Raw genomic sequence first — 15,566 nt, forward strand, 5'->3', positions numbered from 1 at the left:
ACGATTTACTAAGTTTTGCATTTTGTTGCAATTCGTTATATCCAAAACCTTGGAGGTATACGCTAAACCAAATTTGTGAAAAAAAATATTATATCACTCGTCTCCACACACACACAGATTTCTACCACAATATGCATTATGTTATCATATAATGACATAAGAAAAATTGATTACAAGACTCAATTTATTTGTTTTGCAGTGAATTACTCGTTGACACAAATGCTATACTACACACATGGGTCGCCTCTCTTTGATGATGGAAGGACTATGAATCAAATACATATTTGACTACTCATCAATATATATTTAGAATGTTGGTAGTATGATGCTAACAATCATGTCTTATCTTGTATTAGGTAATCAATGTAATGATAGAATATTTATACGATAGAACCTCCACAAAGTGGTTCCTACCTACATATTTTTGGTCGGTAAGTAAACTAATAAGATTAAATAAAGAGATTTTTTTTTCTTAAAGTTGATGTTATAAAATGGAGGAAGGCCCCAAGTCAGTACATCACGGTGATCGTATAAAGTCATGTGCTAGTACACGGAAGCTTTGTCATTTGGCAAGATTTGATGGGCGACTGGAGGAATGCATTTTCAGATATATTACTCAAAAGAATCAACACAATACGACTAGTCAATTGGAATTGAGAAAATTCTATCCCAGTTGTTACAAACATACGATTCATGGGGAGATAAAAAAATAGATTGAACTGACCACTCATGTGTCAGTCTTCCAAGAAAGCATGTGGGTTTCATGTGCAATATTAAATTTTGTGAATTAATGGTGATAATGTATATACCACTTTTATGCAGATATATATTCCAATGCACAACAATGTAATTGGTCATTGATATCTTTTTATTTGTGATATTTTCCATAAGAAAGTAGAAATTTGGGACAGTTTACCTGATCCGAGTCATAGTAAGAAATGTGAGAAAGATTGCCGACTTAATGTAAGTGAAGAAGCTTTTGTTCAATGCGCTTATAAGTTCTTCTTTTGCTCAATTTGGTTATGTTGACTATGTTGTTCATATAACAATTGTTGTATCTAGACTCTGTTTTCCATAATGACATCTTGTTGTTATTTGAGGTGAGGTGGACATTCTCCTCATTTTCTCTTGTGGCCTAATTGGATTCCAATCCCGTCCAACCTAATGGTGTGGACTGTGGCATTTTTTACACAAGACACATGCAACATTATCGTCAACTGTGGCATGACTAAATATGCATTCCGCATATGCTATTTTTTGGGTAAAAATATTTTATACGTAATGAAACGATGAATATTTCTTTTTATTGGTTGCAGAACGACTATAATGTAGAGCGAATGCGACTTGCTATTGAGTTGATGAGACATGAAAAAAAATCAATTGCATGATGTGATACTAAGTGAAACATCGAAACTGGTGGCAAATGCATTTTTTTTTACAACGATAAGGAAGAAGATTGGTAACGTTGAAGGTAAAAAAAAGGATGTAGCGGAGGTCACCATTAGACAAAAGAAGATTTATATTCAGAAAATGGGAACTGTTAGACTGTTGATATTAATTTTGAAAATTTCATTACTAAGCAAGATGTGAGTTTCTTGGTTGAAAGAAATTAGCAGAAATTTATTGTTTTCCGTTTTGCCTTAGCCAATGGCATCAATTCTCCATTTGTGTTGATCATTTAGCCATATATATATATATATATATATATATATATATACTTAATTTCTTAATGATGAATTATTGGTATGCAAGTTTGATATCAAAGCATCCCCTGCAGATCACATAATATATGCATTAACTTTTAGTAGGAACCCATGCAAATCAGCTAGATGATGCTTGATTATTATGCATCAAAGTTATTCAAATTAAAGAACACATTATTAAAAAGCATGATATTATAATCAATAATTGTATACTCTTTATTTCAAATGCAGCATCTAACAGTTTTTAAGTACACAGTGTAACATTTCCATTCCAATATAGTTAGTGAAAAAACCTCTTTTTTAATAAAAATAATTTTTTAAATTCATGGTGGAAATAACTTTAAACTGGGAAAAGATCATCAATTTTTAGCAATGAGGATAGGATTTTTGTTAAAAAGGTGGCCATACATATCAAAACACTATCAAAGATGTAGCACATGTGGCTTTAATGCTCTAATTAGGGATTACCAAGTTGTCCAAAATCTAGAATGTCTTTGGGTCATTAAACTAATTTACAGAAATAAATTCATCACATTGGCTTTACTAATTATATAGGGTTTGGTCGACGTTTTGTTTTATGGAATTTATTTTTTACTGAACATTTAACATTGGTCTACACTGCCTTACATGCATATGGATTTTGAAATGAGTTGTGATGTGATTATTCAGTTTTCTTTTTGTGCTATTGGTTACTTTTCAACCAATTAAGATGTGATTCTCCTTTGAAGCAATTTGAAGAAGAAAAAAAACCAGTCTTCGCTTCATATCATCATATTTTTCATGTTTTAATTTGTTTAATATTCAGATTTTTTGTTGTTCTGTGTTGATTTGATCTAATTTTGTTTTTATATCTTCGTATTTTAGATAGTTGTTGTAATCCTAATTTTGTGTTGCTGTTTTTGAAAGTGCTTGATAACTTCTTTGACTATAGGTTAGTATTTCATTCATTTTTTAAAAGACTATGCATAGTTGTTGTAGCTTATTGATTATCAAATATTACAGCATTTAAAAATTCTTATTTTTGTGGTTCTGTCAATATCACTGTGCATTTGCTTTGCTTAATTATAGTTTAAGTGTGATTGATAATTTAAAAGTTTATTTATGCATGTTTTATTTCCTTTCCTGTTTTCAGTCTATTGCTTGGGTTTTTAAATTTTTGTGCATGATGCACAAAAGGACTAGAAATACCAAATGAAATTGGATCATGCAGAAAGCTCATAGTTCGGCCATTTTAAATGGTATAGAAATCTCTAATGAAAATGTTTATTGTGCTGATCATGAGCATTGCCATTAAGAGAAAAAAGTTTATAGCCCAAGTTATAAAAACAATGGTCAAACTCATATGCTATCTAAAAGTCCTAGTTTAACCAACAAAGTTTGGCCATACAACAAGAGTGTGGTGCTAGCACTTCAATTGGTATAGAATTTCCTACTCAAAATGCATGTCACACAAACAATGAAAATAACCATCAATATGAAAAAAAATCTATGATCAGCCATCAAAATTATATATATACTAAAACTGAATAAAAGTTACTGTTCTTAGACTATTCATTTGAATAGTAAATTGTCGTTTGTGCCCCTACTTAACTGGTTGAATCCTTAATTATGTTGACTAATGAACAGTACAATGACCTTTTTGCCCTCATGCACAGCGACATAACCCTTTTGCCTGATCGCTTCTTTTTGGAGAAGCCAAAGCCGCTTCATCTCTTACCAAAAAAGAAAAAGAAAAAGCCGCTTCATCGAAGAGAAGTGAGAGAGAGGGAGCCTCAGAGATCATAGTCGTCTTCTCCAATTCTCAGACATGGGTACTTTCAAGGTAAGCCTGCATAACTTATTCTCCAATTCTCAGACATGGGTAATTTCAAGGCCTCGGAGATCATAGTCGTGTTCTCTAATTCTTCATCTCATCTCATTTGTTCTTCGTTGGTTCAGCCATCTTTCATCCTCTGTCCAAAGTTCGTTTGAGAGATTTTTCGATATGCGAGTTCTTCCATTGTTTCTCTTCAGGTTTGCATCCCTCAATTTTTTAACAGAATAATGGCTTGGTAATGGGTTTCTGAGCATGCTGTTGAATCCTTTGATTCCTTGCCCAAATTGATTTTGCTGCTGTGATGATCTATTTTAGTTAATATTGTTGTTGTGGGAAAGTAAGCATGCCAATTTCGAATGATTTTGCTGCTGTAATAGGTTGTTGATTTGTTGTTGTGATTATAGGTTTAGATGTTTACAGTATCTGAGCATGTTGGTGAATCCTTTGAGTGTTTTGACAATTGGGTACCTAAGAACTCCCAGCATGGGAATCCTGGCTTTTTTTGTTTGTTTGTTTTTTTTTCCGTTTAGTTTGTAGAGTTTTTGTACAGGTAAAGAAAGCCTCTGGATTACAAGGTTGTAATTTGATATGCACATTTTTGTTGTTGTTTTTATTCTGAATTTTATCATTAGTTTTGTTTTCAACTGAGGATCCATATGCATTAGCTATTGTTTAGTTTACAAAAATTAGAACTTAAGAATCACTTTCTAATATTTCAATTGATCTGCTACTTTCATTGGATTCCTGGGGGGTTTTTTTTTTTTTTGTTGTCTTTTTTTTAAAACTTTCATACCACACATACACATCTTTCATGCTCTGTTTTTCTTTTGTCTTGTTTCTAAAAAGTTAATTATTAAATTTTCTTGAATATGGTTTTCTTTGTAGTAAAGTGTTAGAGTGTTTGGAGAAGCTCGATGTGAGCAGAACTGCTATATCAAAACCACCCTCCAACCTTTATCGTTTGAAAAATCTTAAAATATTATCAATTCAAGGATGTAAAGGATCAATCACCTTCTTCTATTGATCCCAAAAGTGACTGCCCATAAAAGTGACTGCAATCTTTTGGGAAGGGGCAATTCCAATGTTCTCAGCTGGCTGTCCTCATTGTCCAATCTTTATATATATATATATATATATATATAAATGCAATTCAGTGCTATCTGCAAATTGTTGAAGAGTAGTCCTTTGGTTTTGAAGCTTTGTTTGGCTTCTTCCTCTTTCCTTCGTTTGTGTCTGTGCAGGTTTTTGTTGGGTTTGCTTCTTCAATTTTTCTGACTATCTTTCTTTTTCTCTTCTTCTTTTTTAATGTGTCTTCTTTTGAGTTTTTGTAGGTAGTGTTTTGCTCCTTTGGATAGCCCTGTTCGGGTTTTTATTTTTCCGGTTCTGTTAAGTGAGAGGTAAGTTTCTTGGTTGGAATTAATTATTTTTGCTTAAGTGAATGAAGCATGGGATTGCTTATTGACTGAATTTATTGTTTTGTTTCTGTAAATAGAGAATAGCATTGCTTCTTGACAGAATTAATTATTAAATTATTTTCACAAAATTAGGTTGTGGGCATAGAGTTGATTGGAATTAATTTCCATGGTTCTGCTGTAAGTTTTGAATTAATGACAAGTTGTTTATAGATAGATGAGTATGATGAGTGTTTTGAGAAAAATAGGGAAAAAGAGAAAAAAAGGGTGGCTGAGTTATGGTCATCAGTGATTCTTTGACCATTAGTAGCTCCTTGATTTCTTAGTTTTGTTTTGAAAACCATTAATTATCGCAAGTCATATGCTTATAGACGATTATCTTATTTATGTATATTAGTAGCTCCTTTTTTTCTTCATTTCCTTTTGAAAATAATTAATTATCGTAAGTCATGTGCTTTTAGACCATTGTCATCACAAACAGAATCTATATGTTTTTATTGTTCGCTCTTTTGATTGTTGCTTGATTTCATTTTTTGGTTTTTGCATTTTTTTTATAGGTGCTGTGTAACTGCTTTTTGGACTGTTTGACAGCTCTTCCCATTGCTGCTAGGCAACAGGTCAGTTTTCTATTCGTCTTTTAAAGAGGTCATGCATATCAACTGTGGCTAATTGGTTATTGGATATTGTGTGCATTGTAAGATTCACAATTCTTATTAGATGTTTTTAATGTAATGAACAAAAACTATAACATATAGCCTGTTATTTTTGCCTTTATTATACTTCTATAGCCTGTTTATAGATTATTAATACTTTTATAGCTAATTTCTCCATTAGGTTATCTTATTTCTATTTATAGGTCATTAAGTGTTTGTAGGTTATTTAAATTTTAGTTTGTGCAGTTTATGTTGGCCTTAATTCTATAATAATAGCCATTGTCTTCACCAAAATTTTCTCATTTGTCTACTACCACATACCATTGACCAAATTTATGGCAACAAAATCAACACCCCTTTCATTTGATTCTGTTCAAGCCCAAGTGTTTTGGTTTGATTCTCTTATACCTATTTAATAATTGTCACAATTGTTCAAAATTTGTTTTCAATTGGTTCAATAGATTGAGTTTATACTTTTGTCCATCAAATTAATAGAATGTTTGATGTACTGTTGTTCATCATGTTCTATTTTTTAAAACTTAATTATGTCATAATAGTTATTGCCCTTACTGAAATTTTTCCATTTATATACACTAACACCTACCATTTTCCAAATTTATGACAACATATTCAAAACGTCTACAGATGAGAAAAAACGAAAACCACCTGTACAGCAGAGCTAGCAAGACCTAGATCCCCTTTCACTACCCAGTACTATATGTATAACACCTGTCCAAACTCTTTTGAACAATGAGCAACTAAAAGTTGCTCATATTTTGATGTTTTTATAACTGCTTGATTTATTAAAATATGCTCAATATTTTCACCTAACGAGCAACGCATAAAACATGTTATTAGTTTATTTGTTGTAACTTAAGCTTGCTAAACTAAACATGATACCATTATTTAGATCTCCATGTTTATATAAATAGTACCATTTTTCCTGCATATTTTCACAACTTTATACACATTTCACACGATTTCAAAACCCGTAGCATCGCGCGGGCACTGTTACTAGTAATTCCTGAAGCCCAAAACAAAAGACAACAATGCTTTGAAAATATATCATACGGAAATATGAACGCAGTTCAAACAACTGCATATGAGATTGAATTTGCCCATTCTGATCAAATCAGTGGAGGTCAGGCCTTCTTTCAAAGAAACAGGCAAAGTAGGTTCTCTTTTTTACTTGAATTTTTTCTCTTAAATTTGAAATGTATTTTCTATTGTTGATAACCTCTGTTTATGTCTTCTATTCTCTTCATTCCACATTTCTTTTCTCTATAGGAACTATTAAAGGATATGTGGATTTGGGAGAGAAGAATTATAAGTGCATTTATTGTGGTGCACTTTTTTGGTTAAAAGAATCTATTAAACAAAAATCGAAAAACAATGAGCCTTTTTTTACTCTTTATTGCCAACAAGGAAATATCAAACTTTCAATTCCAAAACCAACACCCCTATTTTTAGAAAGTTTACTCAATCCAAATCAAGGCCAAAAAAGTGTGTTGTTCAGAGAGAACATTCGGGTGTATAATTCTATGTTTGCATTTACTTCAATGGGAGCCAAAGTTGATCAGTCAATTAACAATGGATCAAGCCCTTATATTTTTAAAATTAGTGGTCAAGTTCATTATTTAATGAGCTCTTTACTGCCTCTTGAGGGTGAATGTCCAAAATTTGCCTAGCTTTACATAAATGACACCCATAATGAGGTAATGAATCGCCTTGATGTAGTTAATTGTAATCAAAAGAATGAAAAGCTTGATTAAAACATTGTGCAGGGTTTGATTAAAATGTTTGATGAATCAAATGAACTGGTTAAACTTTTTAGAACAGTCAGAGATAAATTTGAACAAGGTTTCCTCACTCCTTTGAAAATCACATTGTTAAGTAGGTAGCCAAATGATAGTAAACAATATGAACATACAACATGTGATGAAATTGATGGTTTGATTGTGGAAAATATAGGGCTTTTTGATTCAAATAGAGATATTGTTATAGAGCTTAAAGATGGAGGGTTAAAACGCATCACAAAATTAAATCCGAAATTCATGTCTTTGCAATATCCTATTGTTTTTCCTTATGGCGAAGATGGGTACACACCTGATTTAAAATGGAACAATAGTTATAAAGGTCGCGAATCTAAAAGAGGAAGAATTCCTATGAGAGCCTTTATAGCTTATCAGATTCAAGAGAGAGCGCTTCAATTGGTCACACTATTAAAAGGCGGAAGATTGTTCCAACAATTTTTAGTGGACGCTTATGCAACACTTGAAGATGATCCATTGGATTACATTAGGAAAAATAATTTTTTTTTTAGAAATGAGGTTTATAAAGGCATTTATGATGCAATTTCAATAGGAGATAATAATGCCAATAACATAGGCCAAAGAGTCATATTTCCTAGCTCCTATACTGGAAGTGCTAGATATATGCTTAATAATTATCAAGATGCTATGGCAATTTGCAGGCAGTATGGACATTCTGATTTGTTAAAAACTTTTACTTGCAATGCCAAGTAGCCTGAAATTGTAAGAGAGTTTGATATAAAAAAAACTTGCATACAAGCCAGAGGATAGACATGATGTAGTTTCAAGAGTGTTCAAAATAAAACTTGATGATATGATCAGTTATATCAAATCAGGAAAATCTTTTGGAGAAACTGAGGCAGGTAAATTTTAAAAACTCACAATTTATGTTGTACTCAATTTCTATCATTTTTTAACATGATCAAGTTGATCAAGTATTTTTTTGGTTTTCTTGTTTGATCAACAACAGAAGTTTGTACAATCGAATTTCAAAAAAGAGGATTGCCACATTCTCACATATTGATTTGGTTGAAGCAAAACTATAAATGTTTCCTATGTATAAGCGTCGTGATGATGCAACAAAATTTGTGCTTAAAAATGGAATACAGATTGATAACAACTTTGTAGTGCCTTACAATTCTGAATTATTACTAAGATATAACGCTCATATAAATGTTGAATCATGTTGTCAATCGATGCTCATAAAATATCTTTTCAAATATATAAACAAAGGTTCAGATAGAGCTAGAGTAGTTTTTCAAGAGAACCAACATGATGAGATACTAGCCTACCTTAATTATAGATACATCTCTTCATACGAAGCTATTTGGAGGCTGTTTCAATATCCTATTCATTCTAGAAAACCTACTGTTGAACGATTGCCAATACATCTACCTTTAGAATAAAATGTTGTTTTCAATTGTGATCGATCGCTTCAGTCAATTGTTAATCAAAAGGGTATTAAACATTCAATGTTAACAAGTTGGTTTGAAGCCAATAAAACTTTTAAAGAAGCGCGAACTCTAACTTATGTAGAATTACCGTCAAAATTTGTGTGGGATTCTCGCAGTAAGATGTGGAAACCTAGAAGAAGAAAAAAAGGAATCCATAGGTAGAATAGCTCATGTGCATCCTGCATCTGGCAAATTATATTATTTGAGGATGCTTTTAAATTTGCAAAAAGGAGCCTTTCATTTTGATGACATAAAAACTGTTAACGACATTATACAACCATCGTACCAGCTACATGCAAGTCCCTAGGTTTGTTAGAAGATGATAAAGAGTGGATTGAAGTTTTAGCAAATGCTGTGAACACTGCCTCATGTTCTGAATTAAGGCAATTGTTTGTTACGGTCATTTTATTTTGCGATGTAAGGAATCCGCAACTTCTTTTTGACACTTCTTGGCAAAATATGTGTGATGACATTTTGTACAAACTACGAAAAACTTTTTCAATGCCAAATCTAATTTTGCCAGAATTTGAATTAAAAAATTCTCTTTTATTTGAATTAGAACAACTTTTTAATGTATCATCCAGATCTTTAAAAGATCACCATCTCTCTATGCCTGATGAATATAAAATGTCAGAACTTAGAAACAAGTTGTTGAGAGAAGAATTGAGTTATGATTATCATAATTTGGAAAAAGAACATTCAGTTTTACTACCACAACTCAACAAAGGTCAGAGAGATGTATATGATTGTGTCATCAACGCTGTGAATGAAAAAATGCCAGGCTTCTTTTTTGTTTATTGTCATGGAGGAACAAGAAAAACTTTTTTGTGGCATACAATAATAAGTAAAATTAGATCTCAAGGAAAAATTGTTTTGGTTGTTGCTTCATCAGGAATAGAATCATTATTATTACCAGGTGGTAGAACAGCTTACTCTAGATTTAAGATCCTTTTAACTATTAACAATTGCTCAACATGTCAAATAAAAAAAGGAACTCATCTTGCTCGACTAAACATCCAATTATTAATTCACGCTTCATAGTCGAAGATAATGTCGCAAGGAGTTTGTAGAAATTTTTAGCGTATTTTTATGATTTTTTTATGTATTTCTTAAGATAAATACACACAAAATGAAGCTCTAATGACATGTGGCGCAACACGAGAATGACACATGTCTGAAGTACAGACGATGCACCAGTCAAGTGCCGCCACTTGTCATTCTCTTCCATTTATTACTACTTGTTAATGCTTTAAGTTCCAAAATTCATAATAAATTCAATAAAAAAGCATAAAAATAACCCCAAAAAATCCTACAAACTCCTTGTGACATTTTCTACATGTTTTGAAATTTAAAATATAATTTTGACTTATAAAAAAATCAAATAATTTTTCATAATAAAGTTTGTATAACACCAAGTGTAAGGATCATTATTCTTCATCACTACAACTCTTCCTCTCATTATGACTTCAAATTTCCCAAACTCAAAATTGAAATTTTATGCTTCATAGTAGAAGATAATGTCGCAAAGAATTTGTAAAAAATTTCAGTGTATTTCCTGATTTTTTAAATAATGGCGCTACGCGAGAATGACACATGTTTGAAGAACTGACAATGCACTATTTAGATCCTGCCACTTGTCATTCTCTTCCATTTATTACTATTTTTTTAATGCTTTAACTTTCAAAAATCATAATAAATGTATTAAAAAGCAGAAAAATACCCCAAAAAATCATACAAACTCCTTGTGACATTTTCTACTTGTTTTGAGATTTAAAATATAATTTTGACTTATAAAAAAATCAACTAATTTATCAAAGTCAAGTTTGTATAACACCAAGTGTAAGGATCATTACCCATTATCACTACAACTCTTCCTCCAATTATTGCTTCAAATTTTCTGAACTCAAATTTAAACTTTCACACTTCATAGTCAAAGATAATGTCGAAAGGAGTTTGTAGAAATTTCTGATGTATTTTTTTATTTTTTATTCATTTTTTGTGTATTTATTAAGATAAATACACACAAAATGAAACTCTAATGACATGTGGCGCTATATGAGAATGAAACACATCTGAAGTACTAACGATGCACCTGTCAGGTGCTGCCACTTGTCATTCTTTTCAATTTATTACCTTTTTTAATGCTTTAAATTCCAAAAATCATAATAAATTTATTAAAAAGCAGAAAAATAAGCCAAAAAATCCTAACGAACTCCTTGTGACATTTTCTACATGTTTTGAAATTTAGAATTTAATTTTGATTTATAAAAAAATAAATAATTTTTCAAAGTCAAGTTTGTGTAACACCAAGTGTAAAGAACATTACGCTTCATCACTAGAACTCTTCCTCCAATTATTACTTCAAATTTTCCAAACTCAAATTTGAACTTTCACGCTTCCTAGTCGAAGATAATATCGCAAGGAGTTTGTTGAATTTTTTTGTGTATTTTTCTGATTTTTTAATCATTTTTTATGTATTTATTAAGATAAATACACACAAAATGAAACTCTAATGACATGTGGCGCTACGCGAGAATGACACACGTCTAAAGTACTTACAATGCACCAGTTAGGTGCTGCCACTTGTCATTCTCTTCAATTTATTATAATTTTAATGCTTTAACTTTCAAAAATCATAATAAATTTATTAAAAAGCATAAAAATACCCCAAAAAATCATACGAACTCCTTGTGACATTTTCTACATGTTTTGAGATTTAAAATATAATTTTGACTTATAAAAAAATCAAATAATTTCTCAAAGTCAAGTTTGTATAACACTAAGTGTAAAGATTATTACCCTTTATCACTACAACTCTTCCTCCAATTATTACTTCAAATTTCCCAACCTCAAATTTGAACTTTCATGCTTCATATCGAAGATAATGTCGCAAGGAGTTTGTAGAAATTTTATGATTTTTTAATCATTTTTTGTGTATTTATTAAGATACATACATACAAAATGAAACTCTAATGACACGTGGCGCTAAGTGAGAATGACACACGTCTGAAGTACTGATGATGCACCAGTCGAGTGCTGCCACTTGTCATTCTCTTCCATTTATTACTATTTTTAAATGCTTTAACTTTCAAAAATCATAATACATTTATTTAAAAAATAGAAAATTACCCAAAAAAATCCTACGAACTCCATGTGATATTTTCTACATGTTTTGAGATTTAAAATATAATTTTGACTTATAAAAAAATTAAATAATTTCTCAAAGTCAAGTTTGTATAACACCAAGGGTAAAGATCGTTACCCTTTATCACTACAACTCTTCCTCCAATTATTACTTCAAATTTCCCAAACTCAAATTTGAACTTTCATGCTTCATAGTTGAAGATAATGTTGCAAGGAGTTTGTAGAAATTTTCTTTGTATTTTGCTGATTTTTTATTCAATTTGTTGTGTATTTATAAAACTCTAATGACACATGGCGCTATGCGAGAATGACACACATATGAAGTACTGACGATACACCATTCAGGTACTACCACTTGTCATTCTCTTCCATTTATTACTATTTTTAAATGCTTTAACTTCCAAAAATTGTAATAAATTTATTAAAAAGCATAAAAATACCCCAAAAAATTCTACAAACTCATTATGATATTTTCTACATGTATTGATATTTAAAATATAATTTTGACTTACCAAAAATTCAAATAACCATAGTGATTTAACAGAGATGTTGCATGTGTTGTAGGGTGCATAACCATAACCATGATGATACATAAATGACCTATTAATATTATCCCCATAGACAACCTGTAATATGCAACAAGCATGATACTCATTGATGCCATGATACAAAAAAGCATGATATACATGATGATACATAAATGACCCATTATCCCCATATACAGCTCAAAATATGCAACAAGCATGATATTCCAAGATACAAAAAAGTTTATCACGTAAGAGATGGTTTCTCATGTTCCTGAAATTTAAACCAAATTGGGTGTAGATTATCTTCAACTTTAAATCAGAAAAAGTTGAAGATAAGTAGATTGTCTACAACAGACTAAGGGCATCAAATAGGTAGTGACATAGAGATGCAGCCCAAATTACAGAATAAGATATCAACAACCTAAATTATTGGACGGCATATAAATCAACAAATCAACAACCCAAAATAAAAAATAAGATACCAAAATCCAAGAAATCCATATCAGAAAAACGCAAAAATGGAGTTGAGCAGCCAATGCTATATAAATCATTCCAGCAAGTAAAATCAAAACAAAGGGCATCGATCTAGACCTAATGCCCTCCCCATCCCCCTCCCAGCCATCACCGCCCCACCTGGTCCACCCCTTCCCACCAAAAACCATACCTAGACCTACCCAACACCCACCCAAAACCCAACCCAAATCTTATCCTCCACTCCTCACCTCTCATATCTCTCCTAAGAATCCCACAACCATCTCAAATCCAATTTTTTTTTGTAAAATCAGTATGCTTAAAAAAAAAAAATTCAGATTTGGAACTTGGGTTGAGTGGATGTTGAATAGGAAAAGAGAAAGAGGGAGATAGAAAAAGGAGGGTGGGTTGGGGGAGAAGAAACAAAAGGATGATGGTGGGATGGGGTTGGTGGGTGTTGATTAACTCCTAATTCAGAGTCTCTTGTTTGTTTGAGAAAAAATAGTTGTTCTAGTGGGGTCTTGATAGAGAAGTTGGAGAGGACGGGGTCTTAGTTAGATATATGGGTTTTATTTGACATGTTTCTATGTGAAACACTTTAAAACCATCTTTTAATCTCAATTGTCCAAGTTTATTCAACGGTCTAGATACAAGTTCGCACGTAATATTCGCATATAGCTATTCTCACCTGATCCGAGCGCAACAACTAATAAGACTTAGGGCTCGTTTGGTACTCGGGATTGGCTTGGACTGGCTTGGACTAAATTTAGTACCATGTTTGTTTGATCTAATCATAGTCTTAGATGGGATTGCTAATACCGGGCCCACCAAAAACACCTCCTTAGGAGGGGACTAGTAATCCCATGTGGAAGGGGAGGATTAGCTAGTCCCAATGCTCACCAATGTATAAAATGCATATATTATATTGTAAAATTAATAACATATATTATTATTATTAAACTTACTTACACATATACTATAATGTACATATATACATGTATATAGACATAAATTTATAATATATGTATATATGTACATATATGTGTATATATATGCATACACATATATACATATATAATATACATATACATATATACATGTATATTATTATTATAATATACCCATATACACATATACATATTAATATTATAATAATAGCATACATGTATATATGTAATATATATTATATATTACAATACATATATATATATATACGTATATATACATATATGTGTATATATATTATACCCATGTATGTATTATAGTATACATATACACATATACATTATATATGTATTATATATATTGTAATATACATATATACATGTATATATATATATATATATATATATATATATATTATAAAATACATATGTATATATATTATAAAATACATATATATATGTATGTATTATACCCATGTATATATTATAATATACATATATACACCTATATACACATATATTATATATGTATAATGTATGTATATATATATATATATATATATGTATTTTATAATATAATATATATACATGTATATACATGTATGTGTACATATATATATATACATACATATGTTTATATTATTTATAATATACATATATACATGTATATACACATAAATGTCACATATATTATAAAATACATGTGTACACATACATAATATATTTATTTATACATATATACATATACATAGATAGTTTTGAAAAACTAAAAAAAATCTAGTCCTAGTCCAAGCGTACACCAAACGCAGGATAAGTGTTATCCAACTTAGACCAAGCCAAGCCAAGATAGCCCCTAAGCATAGTCCATGCCAAGACAGTCTTGTGTACCAAACGAGCCCTTAAAGTCCAAGCCAATTCAAGCTAGTCCAGTCTAACACTTAGGCTGTGTTTGGTATGCCTCATTGGACTGGACTATGCTAAATAGCACTTGCAACCCATGTTTGGTGAAAGAGGGGACTAACTTAAATGGGATTCTACAATCCAACAGTGCAAAAAGCACGGTACTCGCTCATCCAAAACAGGGAGGACGAAATGTGGCTCGCAGAATAGTAAACCTACTATTCTGAAGAGGAGAGTCCAACCAACACATGGGGAAGCCTAAACACCAATGCCAGCGCCCGCACCTCGGAGGCCATTACTCTTTCCCTTGCTGATTATGTTGTATTCATGTCAATAACACACACACACAAACACACACACACACATATATATATATATATATATATATATATATATATAATTTTCATATTTCAATTTAGGCCCAAAATTTCAAGTTTTCATATTTCAATTCGGGCTTACAAGATTACAGTGATGATGAGGATGCTGATGGAGGCTTTGACTGGTGAGTACTTCCTTTTGCGCCTTGTTTAGCCGAAGAGAAGTGTGATGAAATGGTGGAGCTCCTATGGGTCAACAAGTTGCGGACTTTAGACCCACTTTGCTTTGTTGGAGAGGATTGAGAGTGAAAAAAGATTTTCTTGGTGACTGAAGGGTGATCGTAGATCAGAGGCCACTGTTTGGTTCAAGGTCGGTGATGGGAAAGAAAAGTAGAGATAGAGCAGAAGGAAGAG

The 15,566-nt window shown here is 31.4% G+C and overlaps 1 long non-coding RNA gene and 2 pseudogenes across 1 annotated transcript; all 3 read left to right on the plus strand.

The window, feature by feature from the left end:
- The first annotated feature begins 3,406 nt into the window (after positions 1–3,406).
- On the plus strand, positions 3,407–5,595 carry LOC148295892 (uncharacterized). Its single transcript, XR_015834465.1, has 4 exons — positions 3,407–3,525; positions 3,642–3,716; positions 4,851–4,916; positions 5,489–5,595. It is a non-coding gene; the product is annotated as an uncharacterized LOC148295892 (long non-coding RNA).
- An 837-nt stretch (positions 5,596–6,432) lies between these two features.
- Positions 6,433–7,485, plus strand: LOC148295893 (uncharacterized; annotated as a pseudogene).
- Positions 7,486–7,678: 193 nt separating this feature from the next.
- Positions 7,679–9,690, plus strand: LOC148295894 (uncharacterized; annotated as a pseudogene).
- The last annotated feature ends 5,876 nt before the right edge of the window (positions 9,691–15,566 follow it).

Source organism: Prunus avium, chromosome 3 (assembly GCF_965620075.1).
Source record: "Prunus avium chromosome 3, drPruAviu1.hap1.1, whole genome shotgun sequence".
Taxonomy (NCBI): domain Eukaryota; kingdom Viridiplantae; phylum Streptophyta; class Magnoliopsida; order Rosales; family Rosaceae; genus Prunus; species Prunus avium.